Here is a 24,236-nt window from a genome sequence, read left to right as displayed (position 1 = left end):
GTGTCCTCCGTGGGTCATACTGTGGGATAGCTTGTTGATGGGTCTCCTAATGGGTGATGTCATCTCTAATCACTTGGTTCAAGTGGTGTCTGCTGTTTTCTTTTTTTCCCCACTGTAAAATTGCTGTTTTTCTCTGTGCAATTAATAAACATCTAGAAGGGAAAAAAAATGAAGGTCTTCAATTCCTGCTCTCTTGTAGCTTTCTCCTATATTGAATCTGCGCTGCCTTGTGACCTGCTCAAGGAAACAACTCGGTGACAGTGATGTTGTGCAAGTTCTGAGTCTGAGCCTTAGGGGGCCTCGAAGCCTCTGCCTTTAGTCTCAGTGCAGCCCAGCTTGCTCCAAGAGCAGAAGGCCTGTGGAGAGGGAGCCAGGCCCAGCCCACACGCAGTCTCTCATCCCAGCTGAGGACTAGGACAGTGAGTGAGGCTGTCTAGGTCCCTCCACCCCCAGCAGAGGCACCAGCTGGCTGCAAGTGCATGAGTGAGTCAGCTGAAACCATCTGTTGCAGAGACAAATTACCCAACTGAGCACAGCCCAGGATGCTAATTTTAGGCCCTGAAGTTTTGGGGGTAGTTTTTTTATGTAGCAGAGGTGAACTGAAATAGAAATCTGTGCATAGGAGTAGAGGTGATACTGTAACAAAGACTCACAACACATTGGGACTGAGTGGCAGCTGGAGACTAGAAGAATGTAAGTAGATGCTGGAAACTGCTCTCAGAGGCTGGAGAAAGAGTGACCTGTGTTACACTGAGCTGGAATAATCAGTGTTATTTGGAGAAGAGGAAATGTACTTACTGAAACTGGGGATCTAGCTAAGGAGATTTCTGGGAAGGACACCAAACTTGTCTATTGGTTTCTTTCAGCTGCATAGGATAAGGTATTGTAAGAGCGAGAAATGCAAGAAGGAACTACTGGGTTTGCAAGTAGAATTTCAAGGCAACAGAGAGAGTGCAGGATAATCTTCTAGCAAGAGTCTCCAAATAAGAAATGGTCCCAGGGCAAAAATGGATTAGTGCTGTACCTGCAAGACTCTGTATAGACCTCAGAAACATTAAAGATGTTATCTTGTAGCACCTCTCAGCAAGATAAATGAATTTCTAAAACAATCTTGAGGCCCACTTAAAGTAGAAAGAGCATAGCTTGGAAAGTATGAGGAATATAAGCTTTTGGAGCATTGGGTTGCTCCCAACCAGATTTATGGGAAACCCACAGCATTTTAAAGACAAATTGCCAAAAAAACACCACTAGTTTGGATCAAGAGGGTTAGTAACAGTAAAATGAAAAGAGGTCTCTGGCTTCCAACTTTCCACAAGCAGAAGACAACCAGAGAGCTGCCCAGCTGAAAATATGATCAATTTCATTTTGAAAAGGAAAGATATCTCAGACAGTGGGTCCCAGAGTCCAGAGCGTGAAAACAAGAACTGAGAACGATGAATTAAGGAACCACTTCCAAGAAGCAGAGAATAGGGCCTAATTAAGGAATACTCTGCTTCCAGAGTTGGGATAATTGGTGACATCTGCCCAGCTAGCTGTCAAAATCCCTATGGGACAGTGATCACATGCCCCTCCCACTTATCCCTTTTAAAATGGGGGTGAGGTGTTTTGGTGATATCCTACGCCTGTCTCACCATTGTGTTAAGTATGTTGAGTCTTGGTCAGATTTCTATCCCTGTGAACAAAACACCTCACAAGAAAAACTTGGAGGAAGAAAAGTTTATTTTGGCTCATGGTTCCAGAGATACAGTGCATGGTGAGTCAACTCTATTTCTTTGAGCCCAGATGAAGCAGCACATCATGGAGGGAAGATGCTAAGGACATGGCAGTCAGGAAGCAGAGAGAGGGAGGGGGAAGGGGCCATTGGGAAGATGAACCCTTCCAAGGCCCCCAGCGACTCATCTCCGATAGCCACATGCCACTTGCCTATAGTTGGCAGTCTGGCAGTCCACTCCACTAGGAAGGACTGATGAGGTTACAGCACTTACAATCCAATCATTTCACCTCTGAACATTCCTGCATTAACACAGGAGCTTTTGGGGGATAACTCATATCTAAACCATAAATAGTTGAAATAACTTTTTTTTTTTTAATTCATCAATCTCTGGGTGTATGTGAGCTCTACCAAGGACTATATCCAAGTAGTCTCATCAGCTTCTGCTTCATGGTCCCCTGATTTTCCTTTCCTTTTACCAGGTGTGGTGATACACACCTGTAATACAAGGAGGCTGAGGCAGGAAGATTGCAAGTTAAAGGTCACCCTGGACAACTTAATCAGAACTTGTCTGAAAAATTTAAAAAGGGCTGGGGATGTAGCTCAGCAATACAGTGCTCTTGGGTCTAACCCCTGAACTGCAAAAACAAACAAACAAACAAACAAACAAAAGGTGTGGGCAATAAGAATTACTGCTCAGGGTTCTGACCTTTTGGATGTCACTTTCTTTAGGGGAAGCACAAGCAACTTTGCTGTTTTCTATGCCACCTTCAATAGCATCCTGTCCTTATTTACAGGATAACACATGTCAACAGCCGAGTGGCTCTATCAGCTGGTTTCCTGCCCGTAGAAGCTCAGAGTTCTGGGAACCTACCTTTATTTTTGTTGTGTCTCTACTTCCTTCAGTCCAAGCCGGTAGTTTTTGGTGGCATACATTTTCAAAATTCTTGTGAGTCTTCTGTGTATGTCAAGAGGATCCAAGGCATCAGACACAAGAGTTCTCCACAGAGCCTTCCTGGATTACCTCATCTGTATTTCTGGCATCTGCTGAGAGGATTGGTTGGATCTGAGTCATATGTCCAACCGTATCCCTGGTGTTTCCTCCAGAGCAGTCCTTAGCATCTTTTATAATATGGGTGGGTTGAGAACTTGTCTCCTCCTCTTTGCTTAGTAGTTCCTTCTAAATTTCTTCTTCCTCTCACATTTTACCATCAAGGAAAAGCCAGGCTGTATCTTTCATATTTTGCATCGAAATCTCCTCAGCTAAATATGCAAGTTTGCCACTTATAAATTCTACTTTCCACCCAACACTAGAGCACAATCCACAAGTTCTCTGCCACTTTATAACAAGGGTCACTTTCCTCCAATCCTTTTTTTTTTTAATGATCAGAATCAGGTTTCTTCTTACAGACATTCTTCCTGGACATGGCGGTTCACTTATCTAGAGAAAAAGTAAGTCAGCACTGCCTCTCACATCCTTGAGCCCCATTCTTGGAAAATCTTGACTTTCTCACTGGGCTCACTGGTGTGCCATATGGGGTGTTGTGCAGCTCCTTGGAAACCACACCGAGGATCTCAGCCTGGTCTTTGTTCCCATAGTTGTAAGAGGAGCCGATGCTGACCAGCTGCCCAGACTTCCGGACACCATGTGTGAGCTTCTCTTCCTGACACTGTACAGGTGCTTCACAGGTACCTGCGATGTCTTACTGTCTCATTCTCTAATTTTGTCCTTTACAAGTTTTATTAGTGAGGTGATGTTGTAAAATTCTGCTTCTTCCAACACTCCTTCCTCAGGGAGGTCTTTGTTAACGACCAGCTTCCCATGTTTCAAATAGTTTAACACAGGTCCAAAGTAGGTGGCGTCTCTGCCAATTAAATAGGCACCCATTTCATCCTTGTCCCAGTCCAGGTCCACCTGGCACAAGCAGTACAGGAAGGACTTCTGTCCTGGCACAGCGACTGTCTGGTGGTGAGGAAGCAGGTGCTGCCAACGTGGAGCAGGACCCCCTTGGACATGCTGCTGGGGTGCTGGACCAGGGCCCCCAGTCCCACCCCGAGACCCCTGTGGTCTCTGCCACAATCTTGGCAAGCTCGGTCACAGCGCCCTCCTCCAATCTTTAATAGTGTACTCCTCATTTCCATCTGAGACTTCACCAGACATCTTCCATGTTCACATTTCTACCAGTGTTCTCTTCGTCATGATATGTGTTTTCTCTAAGGTGATAGAAGTTTTGTCTACTGTCCTCTTGGCTTTCTTCAAAACCCTCACCAGAAAATCTTTTAAAGTCCACATTCCTACCAATCATCTCTTCACAACAATCTAGAATTTTCCTATTTTCACCTCAAAATTCTTCTACTTTCCAACTCCAAATCCCTTCCACATTTTGTACATTTATTATAGCAACATCATTTCTTGGTACCAAATTCTATATTGTTTTCCTAGGGCTGTTATAACAAATTTACCACAAACTTAAAATGATGGACATTTGGTTTTTCATCGTTCAGAAGGTCAGAAGTCCAAAATGAGGGTGCCATCAGGGTTGGATCCTTCTGGAATTAGAGAATTTGTTCTCTGCCTCTCTCCTACCTTCTGGCGGTTGTTGGCAATCTCAGGCATTCCTTGGCTTGTAACTGTGTGGCTCCAGTTTCTGCCTTCATCTTTACATGGCTCTCTTCCTTGTGTCTGTCCTCTGTGCCTCTGCATGGACGTCTTATAAGGACATTAGTCCTGAGAGTCAGGTCCTGCTCTAAAACAGTATAACATCTACTTTATTGTATCTGCAAGGACCCCGTTTCCAAATAAGGTTACATTCTGAAGTTCTGGGTTGACATGAATTTTGAAGAGGAATACTGCTTAACTAGGTATGTGTATAAATTGATTTTTTTAACTCCTTCAGTTCTCTGAAGAATACTTTCACAGATGCCTGAGTAAATTTACTTTAAAAGATCTCGAGAAAACATCTGGTCCCATGCTCCACCTAGACTGTGTCACCCCCTTCCCCTCCCTAGCATTCGATGTGGTCTTCCTTCTCTTCCTGCAGTGTTTCCTGGTTAACCCCAACCAAAAATTTAACTCCTTATGCACCCTGACATTTTAGGGTCTATGTTCTTGCTTTATTCTTACCTATCACTTAGCACTATTTGACAAAGTTTATATTTTGCTCTTTTCTTATTTATTGTTTATCTTTCTCATTAGAATAACCCCTGTAATGGCATTTTTTTTCCATTTTATTCACATCTATATTTCCAGAACAGTATCTGGCACATAGTAGGTGCTCAATAAAATTTTGTTAAATAACTGAGCAGATTCATGAGTGAAGGAACTTCTGGAAAGTGGCTACTTATCTGTTGTGGACCGGGAGCCCATTCTTATACTGGGAACATTTTGCTCTTTAAGTCATTTAGTGAATCATTAGAAGAGTCAGGGTCATTCCTTGCTTTGAACCCTGTGGATCTGAAAATTTCATATTTTGGGGAAATAATTGGCTGGTTGGTTGGAGGTAAGGAATAAAATACTGGGTGGGATACATTGGGATGCTGTGGGGCTGCCACTGACATTCCTCTTCTCCTTGGCCCCTGGCTCTCTGACCTCAGCCTCCTTCACTTGGGTGTCTGCATGGCAGTTGCCTTCTCTTCTGGCCCCTGTTTCCTCTCTCTGGGATACGGGATTTAAAAATCTCAAAATCACTTTGAACTCCATTGCAGAGGGTGCCAACTAATCTGAGGATGTTATTAGTGAAAAGACAATTCCTTTGAAAATGGAAATTGCTGTATCACACAATCTCCCAACCACCCGGTGGAATTAATGAGGAATTTGCTCAAGATTCACAACTTCAAAATGATCTTCCAGGTGGCCAAAGGAAATTCACATTTACACTTCAATCAGAAACTCCTTTGTAGACTGTAAGAGGGGGAGGGCTTAATTTTCTGAGATCATGAATGGCAATCCTCTTCCTAAGAAGAGAGCCCGTGATAAAGACCGCCCGGTATCTGTGAACCCTCCCGCTAATTAGAAAAGTGAATCTAATTTCACGGATTTCAGCTTCTATTAATTTATTCCGAGCTTGTTGGTAATGAAGCCATGTGTTTGTTTCTTAAGAAGAAAACATCAGAGAGGATAAGGATGGGTATGAGGCTTGCTCTTTATTTCCATACTTTCGTTCTGTAATTGAGGAAATAACATATGACTTAATGTACCTTACAATGTCATCAAGGCAGCACTTGCTTTAGCTACTAAAGGAACCCCGAGTGGTTAGCCCCAAACCGGAAGTCTATTTTAACATGACTATAAAATACTAACTGAATGGGGTCACCGTACCATGGGTCATAAATAAACCTTTGGTATTGATCAATATTGGTGTAATTGCTTTCAGAAACAGCCTCATCATGGCACAACTATCTCCTTGTCAACACCCACATTCCCTCAGAATGAATGGCAGGTCTCCCTTGGGATCCAAGCTCTAACCATGGCTGATGGTGAGGAAGTCTTCCATCAACATTTCCTGAAACCAGCTGGGCATACACTGGAATTTAACACTTTCATCTTGGCCTGGTTGTACCTGGGGTGTGAACTTCCCTCTTTGAGGCCAGAGTCCCCAATTTACTTTGATTGGTGCCAAGTGTGTTTGTGTACTACTGATACCAGTCTGTTTCAGAGTTTTACATTTATCTATTTTCACCAATCTCTACTGCTAATAAACTCAGTGCAGTTAATACTTAGAGTAAGATCTGAGCACTCGAGTGACTACACAAGATGCATGAAGGGAGGTGCAGACCAGCTTCTAAGGTCAGAAGTTTCCTAACTAGCTGGCTAACAAGATATAGACCCAGGAAGAGGAAGTATGGAACACCCTATTTCTTTTTCAAAGCCCTTAGCATAACTGTAAACAAATAATTTATAACAGTTATTTATTTAAGACTGTCATTGTTGATTCTAAAATCCTTGTCTGTCTTGTTCAAAGTCCATTTTGCTTAGAACATACGAGATGCTCAATAGCTACGTGTAGTACTACAGGAGAGTCCAGCAGTAGAAATCAGGAAGAGTAGGGATGTGGAGTGGAATCTGCCTGCTACTTCCCCATCATTTGTCCCCTCTTTTATAACTGTGTGGATACAGTTTGCTGGTTCATTCACCACCCACTGTCATTTACGGCCCCTTGTGTTAGAGAGGCTAGGAGGCTAAAAATGACATTTCCAACGGTCCCATGCAGCAAGCTTCTACAGGTGACCTAGATCCTGCCAGGTCAGACTTGGATATGGAGTGAACAATGTGAGGGGATGGCTGTGACCTGATGTGTCAGATTATATTTTCCAAAAGTGGCCACGGTCTGGGTTTCTTGTGTGCTCTTCCAGAACTTGCCACTGCCCCATCAAGAAGTGGATTCTGTCCCCTTGTGAACCTTATTGGGCCCCTGGGACTGCCTGAATGAATAGAATGTGTTACAAATGACACTGCCTGACTTCTGAGGTGGGCCACAAAGGGAGATGTGACACCTTTCTCTTGGTCTCTCTGTCTTGGTTCTATCTGTCTGTCTGTCTGTCTGTCTGTCTGTCTCTCTTTTTCTTTTTCTAGAAAAAGGACAAAGACAGTTTATTACTTTGCTAGCAAAGGAGAAACATAGGGGACTCCTGTCCCAAAGGCTGTGATTCTTGTGTCTCTCTTTTGATGCTGGCTCTTGGAATCTAGCCTCCGCTGGAATGAGGAAGTCCTAGCCATCTGGAGAGGCTGCAGGAGGCAGGAGGGGAAGTCTGTTTGGGAACTCCTGGGAGAAGTTTTGTTACTTCTAATAAATTGCCCCAGAAAGAGATGGCTTCTCTTTTTGCCTAGTGGTGGTGCTTGGGAACTTCGGCGGCCATTTTACTCCCAGGCAGCATATACCATAGGACAGTTCTCAGAAAACCACAGGGAAAGGAGCTGGAGTGCTAAGGTGCTCTCTTCCCATCTCTGGATGTGCTGATATGTCAGATAATAAACTTTATTGCATGTTTAGAGTACTTTGAGTTGAGGCTTTCTGTTACTTGTAGCTGAAAAATACTAACCCATTTGGAATTGACTTCCTGATGGCTTTGGTCAATTCCTGTCCTCTCTGTGTCTTCTGGGGACCCGGGCTCTTTCAGAGGAACCATTAGGATACAGAAAGTCCAGCAGGTCTGATGAGGGTGGAGCTTTGCCTTGGTACTTGGGTCTGAGATTTCTGGGGCTTGGGTTCATTTTCTTGAATTTCTGTGGTTTCAAAAGGGCCTTCCTTGTCCTTTCTCCTGGGGTCATAAGTGTGAGCCGAGCCTCTTTGTACTTTAGAGATCGTCTCTATAGCAATGAGGCAGGGAATCACCTTTCTTCTTATAGCCCAGAAATAGGTGACTCGAGAGATTTTCCTTGATGGCAGAGGATGAAGTAGAAGGGCTCAACTCTGGAGTCACACCGATTAGTTTGAGCCCTGACTCCTTCCTTTCTATGAGACCTTAGTCCAGTGACTTCACCTTTCTGGTCCTCAGTTACCATACCTGAAAGTGGGAGTACTAGTTCTGCTTCGGAGGTTGCAACTAGTGGTTTGTAGTCTGAATCTGATCTGCAGCTATGTTCAGTCAGATGGCAAAGCGATATTTTCAAAATTTGATATATTTCACAGGCGTGCATAAACGTGAAAACCTACCAAATTTTATACTTCAAATATATAGAGTTTATGGCATGTCAGTTATATCCTAATGAGGCTGTTAATAGTCGAGTTTGTTGAAAATGTTTTACAATTAGTAAGTTTCAGCTTAAAAAAAAAAGGAAATAAAGAAAAAGAAACAGCTCATATTGCAGGACACACATTTCTTCTCTTTCTTTCTTTTTTTGGTACCAGGGATTGAACCCAGGGTGCTTCACCATTGAGCCACTCCCCAGCCCTCTTTTGTATTTTATTTAGAGACAGGGTCTTATTGAGTTGCTTAGGGCCTCACTAAATTGCTGAGGCTGGCTTTGAACTTGAGATCCTCCTGCCTCGGCCTCCCAAGCCGCTGGTATTGCTGGCAGGGCCCATGTTTCCATGTGGTCAGACGTGGTGCACCACCAGTTTTCCACAGCCCCACCAGTGCCTCTTGCTCAGTTACTTTCACTGCTTCCTCTGGGAATGTTTGGTTGCTGACCCCTGACCCATTCATGCTTTTGCTGTGAGTCCTGATAGAGCATACACTGAGGACCCACTGCCTCCTGGGAGCTGTCTAAAGAGCAGAGCCTCAGGCCTCACCCTAGACTTTCTGAATTTTAATCGGATCTTCTGGTGACTCTGCACATTCAAGTTTGAAAAGCACTGGCTCCGAAGATCGGAAATAGTGCCTGACAGTTATAAAGAAGACAAGTAACAGTAAATGTTGGCGAGGATGTGGGGAGAAAGGTACCCTCACACATTGCTGGTGGGACTGCAAATTGGTGCAACCACTCTGGAAAGTAGTATGGAGATGCCTCAGAAAACTTGGACTGGAACCACCATTTGACCCAGTTATCCTACTCCTTGGTCTATACCCAAAGGACTTAAAATCAGCATATACAGTAATGCAGCTACATCTATGTTTATAGCAACTCAACTCACAATAGCCAAGCTATGGAAACAACCTAGGTGTCCTTCAATGGATGAATGGATAAAGAAAATGTGGTATATATACATAATAGAATATTATTCAGCCATAAAGAAGAATGAAATTATGGCATTTGCCGATAAAATGGATGGAACTGGAGAATATCATGCTACGTGAAATAAGCCAATGCCAAAAACCAAAGGTCGAATGTTCTGATTTGTGGATTCTAACCCACAACAAGGGAGGGTGGGAAGGAGAAGAATAGAAGTCCATTAGATTAGACAAATGGGAATGAAGGGAAGGGAGGGGAAAGGGGAATAGGTATGAGAGTAGAATTAATTGGTTTTAACTTTCCTAGCCTTGTATTTGTATACATAGTTACTCTACATTACATATGACCACAAGAGTGGGAACCTAAATAGAATAAGTTATACTCTATTATATATATTTTGTCAAAGTACATTCTACTGTCATGTGTAATGAAAAATAAATAAATAAAAAAAGAGAGTTTCATACCAGGTTGAAAAAAAAAAAAAGTGTCTGAAAGTCACCTGCTTAGAGCAAGTGCCCACTAAAAGTGAACTATTGCTGAATCTCTTCATCCTTCATTGCACAAAAGAGCTCATACAGACACTCAGCAATTGACCTGAATATCACAGCCAACAGGGGCAGAGCCCAGAGCCACACACTGGTCCATCTGGTCAGACTCAGAGTTTTACCCTTTTCCCTTTCCACCTCCTGCCCCACTAAGAAGAGAAAGAACCATAGGCAGAGACGAGGGCCTTACGAGACTTCTGTCTGAGGATAAGAACAACTTCATAGAACCGTGGCATGCTGTCCCCAAGCCACCCCAAGTTTCATGCCTCTTTCCCTTCTCATGGCCCAGAAGTCAGTGCAGAGAAGAGACTCAATGGGGAAGGAAGAAAGGGAGAACAGGGGGGAGGAAGAAGTGAAAGAAGTGAGGGAGGAATGAAGGCAGCCAATAGGCCTGTCCTCAGTCATAAACCACAGCCCCGTGCAGGTAAAGGGTGGTTGGTCAGTTAGGACTTCCGTTCAGTTGAAAATGGCAGACATGGAGCTTGTAAGGATTAGGACTGTTTTTTTCACCACCCTAGGAGAGAGTGAGATAGCAGTGGTGTTTGGGGGGTGCAGGGCTGTTGGGTCTAGAGTCTGTTTCTCTTGGAGTTTCCCTCTTGGTCACATGATCTAGGCAGGAAGGGAGGAAAGTAACTCTTAGAAACCTTTAACTTACATCTGATTGGCTAGAAAAACTGGGAAATGTAAGGTTTTAGTTTAGTTTTAAGCTAGGCTCTTTGGTTCTGCTGTCTTTTCCAGACTCTTCCTGCCACCAAATGAGGGTTACGTTAATAGAAAAGAAGGAAAGGATGATATAGAGCAGACATCTGGCAGTCTCTCCCTTGAACAGGAAAATAGTGTCTGATTCCTTCTTCCCCGAAGAACCAGAGTCCTCCTGCCAGCACCCGGGCTCGCTGCACTCTCTGGGGCTCAGCTTTGCTTCAGGAATGAGAAGCTGTCCTTCCATCCTCCCGCCTGCCGTCCGCCAGGGGGGCCATTCTCACCCAGTGAGTGTGCCTGGGGCCCCAGGATTCCGGCAAGATGGTTGGAGAGAAGCCATGTGTCTGGGGACAGCTGGACTGCAGCCTCCCTGCTCCAGCGTACACCTGTTGGAAGCTATATTTAGAGTAGTAAATATCTTGGGGAAGCGAAAGAGAGGAGCCAGAGGAGAAAAGGGTTGGAAGGAAGGAAGGAAGGAAGGAAGGAAGGAAGGAAGGAAGGAAGGAGAGAGGGAGGGAGGGAGGGAGGGAGGGAGGAAGGAAGGAAGGGAGGAAGGAAGGAAGGAAGGAGGGAGGAAGAAAGGAAGTAAAGAAAAGTCATCCCAGATTTGATATAATCCCTAAACTGCAATGTCAGCTCATTATTCTGGGCTGGTCTCTAGAAAGAAGGTAGGGGGCAGTGGGCACTAGTTGGGGCCAGCTGGAATTAGGAAAACTGCAGCTAGCACAATTTGGGGAGGTGTAAACTCTGCTTAGGTTGGCAAAAGGCCTAGCCCACGAAACCCTAAAAACCTCTTCTAGACAGGGGCTCCTGAACCTTTTTATTGTGACCCTCATGGGCAGGATGTGATGTTGTGCTCTCCCTCCTCTGCTAGTTTCCTCTAGGGAAAAACTCAAGGATTTCGAAAGATGGAAAGAAATAAAACAGGTTGGATTTATGATGCTGCTAGCAATATAAATGATTCACTTAGTAGTTACTGTAGCAGAATATGAACATACAAACGGATTTTATACCATAAAACAATTCCCTATAAAGTAAAAAATAAATCAACAATTTGGCTTTTTATATTGAGACGGGGTTCTCACTGTGTTTCTCAGGTTGGCCTCAAACTTGTGATCCTCCTGCCTCAACCTCCCAAGTAGTTGGGATTACAGGTATGCACCACTGTGCCCAGCCTGTTTTATTTATTAAAGTAGCTGATACTCACTAGCAGCCCATCGCACATGACATGTTCCTCTATAGGCAATAAGGATATGAGTGACTCATGTCTGAACACTAAATTTACATAATCTTGAGATCTAATATAAGAAAATTATAGGTTAAATAATACTGATGCAAATCTGGATCACTACAGACTGTGAGACTACTGTAACAACCTACAAAAAACTACACGAATAATGTTAAAGCTAAACTAAAAGAGACTTCTGTAATAAAAATAACAAGGCCATTGCTAATGAAAAACACCACGTCCAGTTCAGGGCAATGCTAATGAAGTATTGACCATGTGCTTTTCACCAACACTGTGAAATTCTAGCCATCTGCAAGTGTGCTTGAAGGCCAGGAATTTGACAACATTGCTCTGTGCTGTGTGGCAGCCAGGTTTCTTAGCAAAGGACACAATCAGAGTCCTGGGTAATTTTAGTATATGAACAGCACATTTTAGTAACCCTCCATGAATCACGCATGAGGTTCCTGGTAAGTAACCTTTAGTAAACTAAAAATATGACTACAGAAGCATGAGTCACTTGCCTGTTAAGAATTAAAGGAAGGACTTACAATTTTGTTTGGGTCACGTGGCCCACAGGGAGCTTCTGTGGCCTGGCAGGGAGCCTCAGGCCACATGTGGAAACTGATTTGATAAGTAGGTCTACTTGAGGGCTGTTGTGTGATTATCTCTTCTCTGCATACTACAGCATTATCAGAACCTTGCTCTCTACTGGATTATTTCCATTAGTACTCAAAACAGGCTGTATTGATTCCCATCTTAAAACTTACTTCATATTCCCTCCAGCCATGACCACAATTCTCTCCTTGTTCCTGCAACAAAACTTCTCAAAAGAGTTGTTTACATAGTTGTTCTTCCTATTTGTGAGTTTCATGTCCCCAGATTTAACCAACCGCAGATTGAAATATTTGAAAAAAAATTAAGACTATACATAACATGCACAGATTTCTTTTCTTTCTTTCTTTTTTCTTCTTCTTCTTTTTTTTTTTTTGTTACTGTGGATTGGACCCAGGGGTGCTTAACCACTGAGTAACATCCCCAGCCCTTTTTATATTTTTTTATTTAAAGACAGGGTCTCACTAAGTTGCTTAGGGCCTTACTAAGTTGCTGAGGCCGGCCTTGAACTCGTGATCTTCCTACCTCAGCCTCCCAAGCTGCCGGGATTATAGGCATGTGCCACCTTGCCTGGCCAAATTTCTTTTCACTATTCCTTAAACAATACAGTGTAACACCATTTACAGAGTATTAAGTATTCTAAGCAATTTGAAAATTAAGTATGTTGGAGATATATTTCCTATACATAGATTATATGCAAACACTATTCCGTTTTATATAAGGGATTTCAACAGCCATGGATTTGGGTATCCAAGGGGTTTCTGGAACCAATCTCCCATGGATATAGAGATAACTGTATTCAGTGTCCACAATTATTCTCCCATTCTGTCTTGACCTATGCTACAAGAATTTGTTCCTTTCAGCATTCCACTAAAATAGCTTTTGTCCAGGTTGTCATTGACTTCCTCAATGGATGCCCCTGACATTATTTTTATAATTTTTTTTGGTAGATGGACACAATAACTTTATATTATTTATTTATTTTCTTATGTGGTGCTGAGGATCCAACCCAGGGCCTCACACATGCTAGGCAAGCACTTTACCACTGAGCTACAAACCCAGCCCCCACTATCATTCTTGCTAGTGTCATCAGTACAGTAACTAGCTCATCCCTGTTTGTCTGGGCTTTCCTGGGTTTTAAAACTAAAAGTCTCGTATTCAAGGAACCACCTCACTCCTGGGCAAACCCAGACTGTAGATCATCCTTGACCATTGTCCTCAATGTTGTTGAATTCACTGATGTATTCTTAATCTTCTTCTTGATCTTATAGCAATCTTTTATATAACAGCTTTATTGAGATATAATCACTAAACAATAAAATGCACATATTTAAAGTACATGAATTACTAAGTTTGACTTGAGTACAACCATGAAGCCATCATATCAATTAAGGTCATGAACATATCCATTCTCCCCAAAAGTTAGTTTATGCCCATTTGCAATCCCTCTTGCTTGCCTCTTGTATTCTACAGATGTATTAGTTATTTATTGTTGTGTAACAAAATTAAAACAACAAACAATTATCATCTATCATTTTCTCTGGATCAAGGGTGTGGGGCCAACTGACGTGAAGGCCTCTGTCTCAAGGTTGTGAGCCAGGCATTGGCCAAGGCTGTGATCTCATCCAACAGCTGGACTGGGGAGTTTGTTCATCCACGTTCACCTACATGGTTGCTGGAAGGATTTAGTTCTTCAGAAGCTGTTGAACTGAGCTTCAGTTTCTCACTAGCTATTGGCCACAGGCCTCACTCGGTTACTTGCCATGTGGCCTCTCCTTAGTGCAGCTCACAAGATAGCAGTCAATCTCTTCAAAGAGAATGGGAGGAGCCGGGAGAAAGGGGGGGGGATGGCATATCAATCAGCAAGAAGAAAGTCACCATAGCTTAATCTCAAAAATGACATCTCATCATTTTTACCACTTTCTGATTATTGGAAATGAATCACTCTAAAGACCAGCCCACTTTCAAAGAGAAGGAGTTACTCAAAGGTATGAACACCAGGAGGTGGTGATCCTAGCTGAGAGGTTGCCTACCATATCATGTAAACATTGATTGTTTTCTGTTACTATGAGTAGTTATGAGTAGTTTTTGTTTCCTAGAATTTTAAGTAAGTGGAGTCATATAGTATGCATTCTTTTTTTTTTTTTTGCGGTGCTGGGTATTTGAACCCAGGGCCTTGTGCATGCGAAGCAAACACTCTACCAACTGAGCTATATCCTCAATCCTGCATTCTTTTTTGTCTGTCTTTTTTCACTCAGAATATTGTCCTGAGTTTCATTTATGCGGTTGTATTCATCCATGGTTCATTCTTTTAATTGCTGCCTTGTATTCCATTATATGGATATATCACAATTTGTTTATCCATTCATTTGTTGATGGGCATTTGAGTCATTTCTAGTTTTTGGCTATTACAAATAAATCTCCTTTCAATATTGATCTATAAGTGTTTGCATGGTCATGTGCTTTCATTTCTTTTGGGTAAATATGTAGAATTTGAAAAGTTGGAACACATGGTAGACTTTTATTTATATTTTTAAGAAACCAACAAACTGTTTTCCAAAGTGGTTGCACTATTTTAAATTCCCACCAGCACTGTGTGAGAGTTCCAGTTCTTCCACATAATTGTAAACACTTTATATGGTCAGTTTTAAAAATTTTAACCATTAGAGTTGTGTAATGATGTCTCATTGTGGTTTTAATTTTCATTTCCCTAATGATTAATGATGTTGAAAACCATCATATGTTTATTGGCTACCTATATGTCTTCTCTGGTGAAGTATATATGTTCAAGTCTTTTACCCATTTTTAATTTTTTTTTTTGTTTGTTTTGTTTTCTTATTTTTAGAATTCATTGGATACATGATTCACAGATTTTTTTTTTTCTTTTCTGTCTGAAGCCTGTGTTTTATTTTCTCTCTCTTTCTTTAAGCACAGGGTGCTTTACCACTGAACCACATCGGCAGTTCTTTTTATTTTTTTATTTTGAGAAAAAGTCTCACTAAATTGTTGAAGGTCTTGCTAAATTGCTGAGGTTAGCCTTGAACTTGTGATCCTCTTGCTTCAGCCTTTTAAGTAGCTGAGATCACAAGCAGCAACTACCCCACCTGGTTTTATTCTCTCAACAGTGTCTTTCAAAGAGCAGAAATTTTTAATTTTGGTGGAGTCTACCTGGTCAATTTTTCTTTTACCAATTGTACCATATATAAGAAATCTTTGTCTAAATCAAGTTCGTTAAAATTTTCTCCTATGTTTTCTTCTAAAAGTTTTCCAGTTTTATTGTTTGCATTTAGACTTAAGATTCATTTTGAGTTAATTTTTACAAATGGTGCAAGGTATGGATTGAAGTTCATTTTCTTGCATATGGATAGTCAATTGTTCCTACATTATTTGTTGAAAGGATTATCTTTTCTCCATTGAATTGCCTTTGCATTATCGCTGAAGTCAGTTTTCATATATGTGTGGATCTAATTCTAGATTCCATTTTCTGTTTCATTCATCTATTGTCTATCTTTATAGCATAAGTTAATAACTGTAGCTTTACAGCAGATTTTAAGATCATGTAGTGTTAAACCTCCAGCTTTGTTCTTTTACAAACTTGTTACAACTTTTCTGAGTCTTTTGTATTTCAATATGAATATTAGAATCAGCTTGTCTATTTCTAAGGAAAAAAAAATCCTACTGGAATTTTGGGTGGGATTGCATTGAGCTCATAGGTCAATTTGGGGGAGAGTTTTAACTTCTTACTGAGTCTTCCAACCCATGAACATAGAATATCACTCCATTTAGTCTACCTTAGTTTTTCTCAGCAATGTTCTATAGTTTTCAGAATTCTAGTCTTTCATATATTTTGTTAGATTTATTCCTAAGCACTTCAAATTTATGCTACTGTAAGTGGTATTTTTTTAAATGTCAACTTCTGATTGTTCATTGCTGGTATCTAGAGGTATAATTGATTTTTTAATATTGATCTTGTATCCTGCAACTCTGCTAATTTACTATTGATTCTGGTAGTTTTTTTGTAGATTCCATTAAATTTTCTATAAAGGAGATCATACCTTCTACAAATAAATACCAGGTGCCTTTTATTTCTTTTCCTTGCCTAATTGCACTGGCTAGGACCTCCAACATTCTGTTGAATAGAAATAGAACAGGCATTCTTGCTTTGCCCTTGACCTTAGGAGGAGAGCATTCCAACTAGCGTCATTAAGTGTGACATAGCTGTAGGTTTTTCACAGATTTTGTGTATTAAGCTGAAGAAATCTCTTCTATTCCTACTTTGCTAAGATATATGTTGTTTTAAAATATAAAAGGTTGTTAGGGTCTGGGGGTATAACTCGGTGGTAGAGCACTTGCTAATATGTGTGAAGACCTGGGTTCAATCTCCAGAACTGCAAAAACAAGATAAAATAACAACAAAAATAAATAAATAAAATAAAGGATGTTGGATTTTGTCAAATGTTTTTTCCATCCAGTGTGATGATCACAAGGCTTTTCTGTTTAGTTGTCAATATGATGAATCATACTGATTTTGTGATGTTAAACCAAACATTCATTCCTTGAATAAATTCCATTTAATCATGATGTACTATCATTTTTTATATATTGCTGAATTTGATTTGCTAAATTTTTATTTGGAATCCATGCATTTAGACTCATTATGGGTGTTGGCCTGTAGTTTTTTGTGATGTCTGGTTTTGGTGTCAGGATAATGTTAGCTTCATAGAATGAGTTGGAAGTATGTACTCTTCTTTAATTTTTTGAGAGTTGGAACAGAATCAGTTACTTTAATGTTTGATGGATTTTTTTTCCTGTAATATTTGATAGGTTGGAGTTTTCTTTGTCAGAATTTTTAAACTACAAGTTCAATTTCTTTAATAGATATGGGCTCTTCTCCTGTGGCTTTGGTATTTTCAAGGAATTGGTCTATTTAATCTAAATTGTCATAATACAAAGTTATTCACAATTCTTCCTTATTATACTTTTGTGTCATTAGTGATATAATTTCTCTCATTCCCATTGGTATATTTTGTCTTTTCTTTTTTTTCCTAAGCAGCCTAGATGGAGGTTATTGATTTATTATCTTCCTAAAGAAATTGCTTTTGGTGTCATTGATTTTTTTCTATTGTTTTTCTGTTTTCTATTTCTTTGATTTGTCTTCTGGATTTTTAAATTTTTTTTCTGATTTCTTACTTTGGGTTTAATAGGGTACTCTTTTTAGTTTCGTAAGGTGGAAGATGTGATCGTTTCTTTTCTAATACAGGAGTCTGTGCTTGAATTTCTCTCTAAGCACTGCTTTAGCTCTATCCACACATTTTGAAATGCTCTGTTTTATTTTCATTCCATTCAAAATACCTTTTGATCTTCTCAGACTCTCAGCCCTTCTGCTCAATTTGAGATGTCTACCAGGCTCTGCCTGAGTCCTCCCTTCCTATTTTAAGTCCTGAACCTGGGGAAATTGGTTAGTTTACTTTGTTTTATGTCTCTGAGACAGAGTTATCCTTCATGGCTTGATGTCCAAAGTTTTGAAAACCACTGTTTTATAAATTTTTTTCTGTTGCTTTTTGTTATTTCATGTGGTTGAATTCTACCAAATATTAAAATAATAGTTCCAATATTATGTAAATTCTTCTATGGTAAAGAAGAAGATAGAACACTCAAACAATGCTTATAAGACTGTATAAACTTGATTAAGGAGAAAAAAAAAGACAGTACCATATAAGAAAGAAAAATTAAAGGCTAATCTCATATGGATTAGAGTGGAAATCCTAAATGAAGTAGCAGCAAACAGGATCCCATGGTGGATAAAAGGGCTATATATCATGTTCAGATTGGATTTATCCCAGGTTTGCAAAATTGACTCAATATTAGAAATCCTTTTAACGAGGCAGAGATTTATTTTTGTCTTACTTGTTTCATTTCAGTTTTGACATTTTAGGGCTTGATTTTAAAATTAAATTTTATTTTATAATTATGGAGAATATTTACATGGTTCCAAAGTCAAAAGTCAAATTTGCAAACAAGATTCATCCTAAGAGTCTAGTCTTCGTATTTCTTCCATTATTTTTCTTCCTTCTTCTCTTTAGGTAATCTTTTTTTTGGGGGGTGCAGTTTCCAGGGATTGAATTCAGTTCTGGTCAGTTCTTAACCACTGAGCCACATCTCCAGCCATTTTTTTTTTTAATTGTAAACAAATGGGATACATGTTGTTTCTCTGTTTGTACATAGAGTAAAGTCATACCATTTGTGTAATCATAAATTTACATAGGGTAATGTTGGTTGATTCATTCTGTTATTTTTTCCCTTCCCCCCACCCCTCCCATCCCTCTTTTCCCTCTATACAGTCCTTCCTTCCTCCATTCTTGCCCCCCTCCCTAACCCTAACTCTAACCCTAAAACTAACCCCTCCCACGCCCCATTATGTATCATTGTCCACTTATCAGCGAGATCATTCTTCCTTTGGTTTTTTGAGATTGGCTTATCTCACTTAGCATGATATTCTCCAGTTTCATCCATTTGCCTGAAAATGCCATAATTTTATCATTCTTTATGGCTGAGTAATATTCCATTGTATATATATGCCACAGTTTCTTTATCCATTCATCAACTGAAGGGCATCTAGGTTGGTTCCACAATCTGGCTATGGTGAATTGAGCAGCAATGAACATTGATGTGGCTGTATCTCTGTAGTATGCTGATTGTAAGTCCTTTGGGTATAGGCCAAGGAGTGGGATAGCTGGGTCAAATGGTTGTTCCATTCCAAGTTTTCTAAGGAATCTCCATACTGCTTTCCAGCATCTCCAGCCATTTTTAAAAAATATATTTTATTTCGAGACAGGGTCTTGCTGAGTTGCTTAGGGCCTCACCAAGTTGCTGAGGCTGGATTTGAACTCATGATCCTCCTGCCTCAGCCTCTGGAGCTGCTTGGATTACAGGCATGCGCCTCCATGCCCAGCAGGTAATCATTTTTTTTAACAACATCAACAAAAAATGTTGTAATCTACTTTTCCATTAAAAATATAATTTTACCCCCTACTTTTAAAAAAATGGTCATATACTATATAGTCAGTCCTCTATTTGCAGTTTCTGCATTCATGGTTTCAACCAATGGAAGATAAAAACAATTTTCAAAAAAAAAAAAAACAGTTGCATCTGTACCAAATGTGTACAGACCTTTTTCTTGTAATTATTCCTTAAATAGTACAGTATAATAGCTATTTATATCATACTAGGTATTATGAGTAATCTTAAGATGATGTAAAGTATATGGGAGAATGAGTGTAGGTTATATGAGAATATTATCTCATTTTTTATAAGGGACTTGAATTTTGGATTTTGGTATTCCCAGGGGTCCTGGAACCAATCCATTGTAAATACCAAAGGATGACTGCACTCCTGTCTCCTGCCTTATTTACTTAAAATATATATCTTGGAAACCCCTTTTTTGTATTATGTAGATATGATTCTAGTTTTTTTTATAGTTGCGTATAATTCCACTATATAGATATGCCATTGTTTATTGAATAGTCACCTATTGTTAGGTGGGTGAGCGAGCTTTTGCACTGTAATAATTCCATAATTAATAACCCTGCAATGTCTTTGTGTTTTTGCCATCATATATTTGGGATCTTTTTCTAAAAGTGGGATTGCTGAGTCAAAAAATGAGATTGTCCACAGAGATTGTTCAATTTTGAATTCCTGCCACCAAAGTACGAGAGTGTCTATTTCCCAGAACTTCAATGACAGAGTATGTTGTTAAATCTTTGAATTTTTTATTGGTGCATCTCTATTATTAAGACTGGTGGTTTTCATGGTGGTATATTCATGCGTATGTTTTTAATTTTTAATTTTTGCCATTCTTGTAGGTAAGAATGAAATCTCAGTTTTCAGTTGTATTTCTCTTATGAGTAAAGCTGAGCATCTTTTCATATGGTGAATAATCATTTGCATTTTTCCTGTTAATATTCTGTTCATATTCCACACTTATTTTTCTATATAGTTGTGTTCCCTATTTTAGGACCTTTAAAAACATTAGGGATGTTAACTCTTTGTAATATGGATGAAAATGATCTTTCCCCAGTGGGCTGGTTCGGACTTTTTCCCTAACACAAAAGGAAACCCGTAGGTGGAGAGTGGCCCACATTGACTCAGTGGCCCCACAATGTCAGAGGTGTCCCTCTGAGATTCTGTGGGCATTCCCCTCACAGTAAATGACTGTGTTAAAGGCAGATGGGACCAGGAAAAGATGTTTCCAGAGAGATTTCTCTGTTTTTGGGAAAAGCCTTCTCAGAAGCACCCAACAGATTTACATTCATATTTAATTGGTCAGAACTGTTATATGCCTCTTATCCTCAGCTTCTGGAAAGTGGGGAAAATTCATTTTTACAGCTTCTGGAGTGGAGGTGGGCAAGGTACAGGACATTGGAATAAGTATTGAGTTACCCACCAACAACCAGTCAGGAACAGGCAAGTTCAGCTCAAATAGACCTGTCCTTCCTCCTATTCTGTGACATGTCTGCAAATCCATGAGTTGGGGCTCAACCTTGGATGTATCAACAGTGGTATAGCAAATGCAGCAAGGGAGATGCAATATCTTGAGACTTGTGCTCTGCCCTAGGAGCCTGTCTTTCATGAACACTGGGAGCATGTCAAGTAACTGGGTCAGGAGAGCAAAGGCCCCATGAACCTTGCCCTGTCAAACATAGTATGGAGATGTTTTATTAGAGAGGATATAGAAGGGAGCAAGATATATCTCATTGAAAAATTGAAGGACTGGCACATGGGAAAAAGTTAGATTCAATGTGGACTCATAGTTGGTGCACAGGACAGCCAGGCGGAGTTCAATTCCTTCTAAACAAGTCTTTTTCCCTGATTTGAGATGGGGTGCTTCACAAGGCAATGGGCTTCCTACCTGCTGTGTAATCAGTCTTGCTGCTCCTGAGGTTCTTCCTTCATTGGGCTCAGGTTTTCTCCTCCACCTCTATGTCGATGGTTCTCCAATCCATCTCTAATCCAGATTTCTCTCCTAGGTTCCACAGGCTTCAGACTCCTGTCTTTTTCACCCTAGAGTGAAGTCTTTTCTGATTCTGAATTGGATCAGTCAGGGTATAACTGGAAACAGAAACCTCTTAAACATTTAAAACAGAAGGACTTTCATGTAGGGAATCTGTTAACCATGTGAAAGAAGGGTCAGGCATCTGAGGACAGTGGGACAACCAGAATGATTGACGGCAGCAGGAAACACCATCACCCCTAGACTGGAGGATCACCCAGAAAGAGCTGGAACCACAGCAGTCTTGCCTGGAAGGAGCTGAAGAAATAGAAGACATGGCAACTACCAAAAACTGTCAAAAATTCTGCAGAGGCAGGGGGAGAAATATCCTGGTTCCCCTCCACCCCCAGTGTCCTGCTAATGATCCCCAGTTACCAAATTCAGTCAGAAGCCACTTAACACATGAACCTGGGAAATGCAGCCCTCTAAGAGTAGGATAAAGGTGATGGAAAATGGACAGGCCCCAGTCAGGGAGGGGTAGAGAAAAAGTATGTTGGTCAGTACTGTTTCCATCACCATGACAAAATACTTGAGATAGTCAACTTCATAAAGTGAAAGGTTTATTTTGATTTATGGTTTCAGGGGTTCGTCCATGATCAATTGGTCCCATCAGTGTATGTCAGTGGGGAGGCACTACCTCATGGCATGAATGTGTGGCAAAGACTTACCTGATAGTTGATTGGAAGAAAAGAGAGAAAGGAAGGGGCTGGGTCTCCACAGTCCCTTCCAGGCAAGACTGCTGTGGTTCCAGCTCTTTCTGGGTGATCCTCCAGTCTAGGGGTGATGGTGTTTCCTGCAGGCCTCTCAATGACCTACCGCTACCAACTTTCTTCCATTGGGCTCCACCTCCTAAAGGTTTCATCACCTCCCAAAAGCGCCATAGGTTGGTGACCAAGCTTTCAACAAGACATTTTTAAAAACATTCTCTTAGTACTTGTGTCTTTGGTGTCTTGTCTACTTTGAATTGTGTTCTCCTAAAATTCATATCTTAGAAAGCTAACACCCCTGTGATTGTACTTGGAGAAGGGGTTTGGGAGAGATTAGTAGGTTTGCATGAGGTCATGAGAGTGGGGAATCTCATGATGGGATTGTTCCAGAATCCTTGTATTTTTCCTGATATTGGGAGTAAATTTTCAGTGTTTCCTCTTTTAAGATATGTGAACTGTGGGATTCTTACAGATAGCCTTTATCTTGTGGAGGAAGTTTTCTTCTAGTCCTAATTTGTTGATGATTTTTATCATGAAAGTGTACTGGATTTTGTCATATGCATTTTCTCAGTCTACTGAGCAGATCATGGGATTCTTATCCTTTATTATATTAATATGGAATATTACATTTTCTAATATTAAACCACCCTTGCATTCCTGGAATAAATTCAATTTAGCAATGGTATTTTCCTTACATGTTGTTAGATTTCATCTACTAGTATTTTGTTGAGAATTGTGCATATGTGTTCACAGAGAATTTTGGTCTATGATTTGCTTTCAGTGCCCTTTTTTTGGTGTTGGGGGTCACTAGGGATTGAACTCAGGGGCACTCAACCACTGAGCCACATCCCCAGTCCTATTTTGTATTTTATTTAGAGACAGGGTCTCCCTGAGTTGCTTAGCACCTCGCCATTGCTGTTGCTGGCTTTGAACATGAGATCCTCCAGCCTCAGTCTCCCGAGCTGCTGGGATTAAGGCATGCACCACAGTGCCCGGCCTGTCTTTGGTATCAGGATAATACTGGCCTTGTAGAATAGTTAGGAGGTGTTTCTCACCCTTCTAGTTTTTAGAAGGGTTTGTGAAGGATTCGTTTAATTCTTCTTTAAATATTTAGTGGAATTCACCCCTGAAACCATCTAAGCTTGGGCTTTTCTGTAAGTTTTAAAGTTACTAATTCAACATCTTTGCATGTTTTCAGATTATCTATTTCATTTTGACTCAGATAACTGTGAGGATTATAGTTAGACTTGAAAACTGTCAATCAATTCACCCTTTCTCTCTCCCCCTCCTTGAAATCTCTGCTTCTCTAAGGGCATCTATTTTTCCAGTCTTTTTGTCTCACTTATTTATTTACATCGTGGCTACCACAAGATGGTGGTCTAAGCTCCTGGGTTCTAATGAACTTTAAGGTCCATTGACTATATTTTATTAATGATCTCTATGTCATTATTCATATTCCCAGAGAAGAATTTAATTGGCTTTGCATAAGCTACTAGGCCTGCACCCGATATGGATCAGCTTTGGTGAGGGAGGTGAAGTCCCTTGGTACACTCAGCTGCCTTCTCTGGGACCATGGTTTCAGGACTTGGATGCTGGAAGAGGATTCTCCCAGAAGCAGCCTCTGAGTCAGATTTGAGTGCAGGTAAATTATGAGCAAAGTATTCCAAGGAGAAATTCTTGGAAGGGCAGCGGGGAGACCCGTGTCAGAGGGGGAAGTGAGAGAAATGGGGGGTGCGCAGTAATAGAAGGGGGAATTCAGTGTCAGAAGAGGAAGAAGCCAATGCAAAGGGAATTCAGGCATTCAGAACCTCTGCTCAATACCTTGGAGAACTCTGGTGCATAAATTCTCTGAGAGTTTCCACCTACTTGGGCAAGGAAGGTGGGCTTCTTACCCCTGTAACAGTCAGTCATTGCTGGAGGATGAGAATTGGTGGGGGTTAAGCTTGCAGGCACTTCTAGATGCTAACTCTGAATATGTGGATATGTGTGCAGCAGCTCCAGGAGCCCAAGGACAAGTACCTGAAGAAGGTTCCATCTGCAAACAATTAGTAGGAAAGCCCAGAGAAGCTTCAG

General features: G+C 40.7%; 1 pseudogene; it reads right to left on the bottom strand.

Moving 5' to 3' along the window:
- Positions 1-3,181: 3,181 nt before the first annotated feature.
- On the bottom strand, positions 3,182-3,847 carry LOC124976358 (BTB/POZ domain-containing protein KCTD5-like; annotated as a pseudogene).
- Between the last annotated feature and the right edge of the window lie 20,389 nt (positions 3,848-24,236).

The sequence above is a fragment of the Sciurus carolinensis genome, chromosome 2 (genome assembly GCF_902686445.1).
Source record: "Sciurus carolinensis chromosome 2, mSciCar1.2, whole genome shotgun sequence".
Classification (NCBI taxonomy): domain Eukaryota; kingdom Metazoa; phylum Chordata; class Mammalia; order Rodentia; family Sciuridae; genus Sciurus; species Sciurus carolinensis.
Note: the sequence above shows the minus strand (reverse complement) of the source record. Positions and strands in the feature narration are given on the sequence as shown.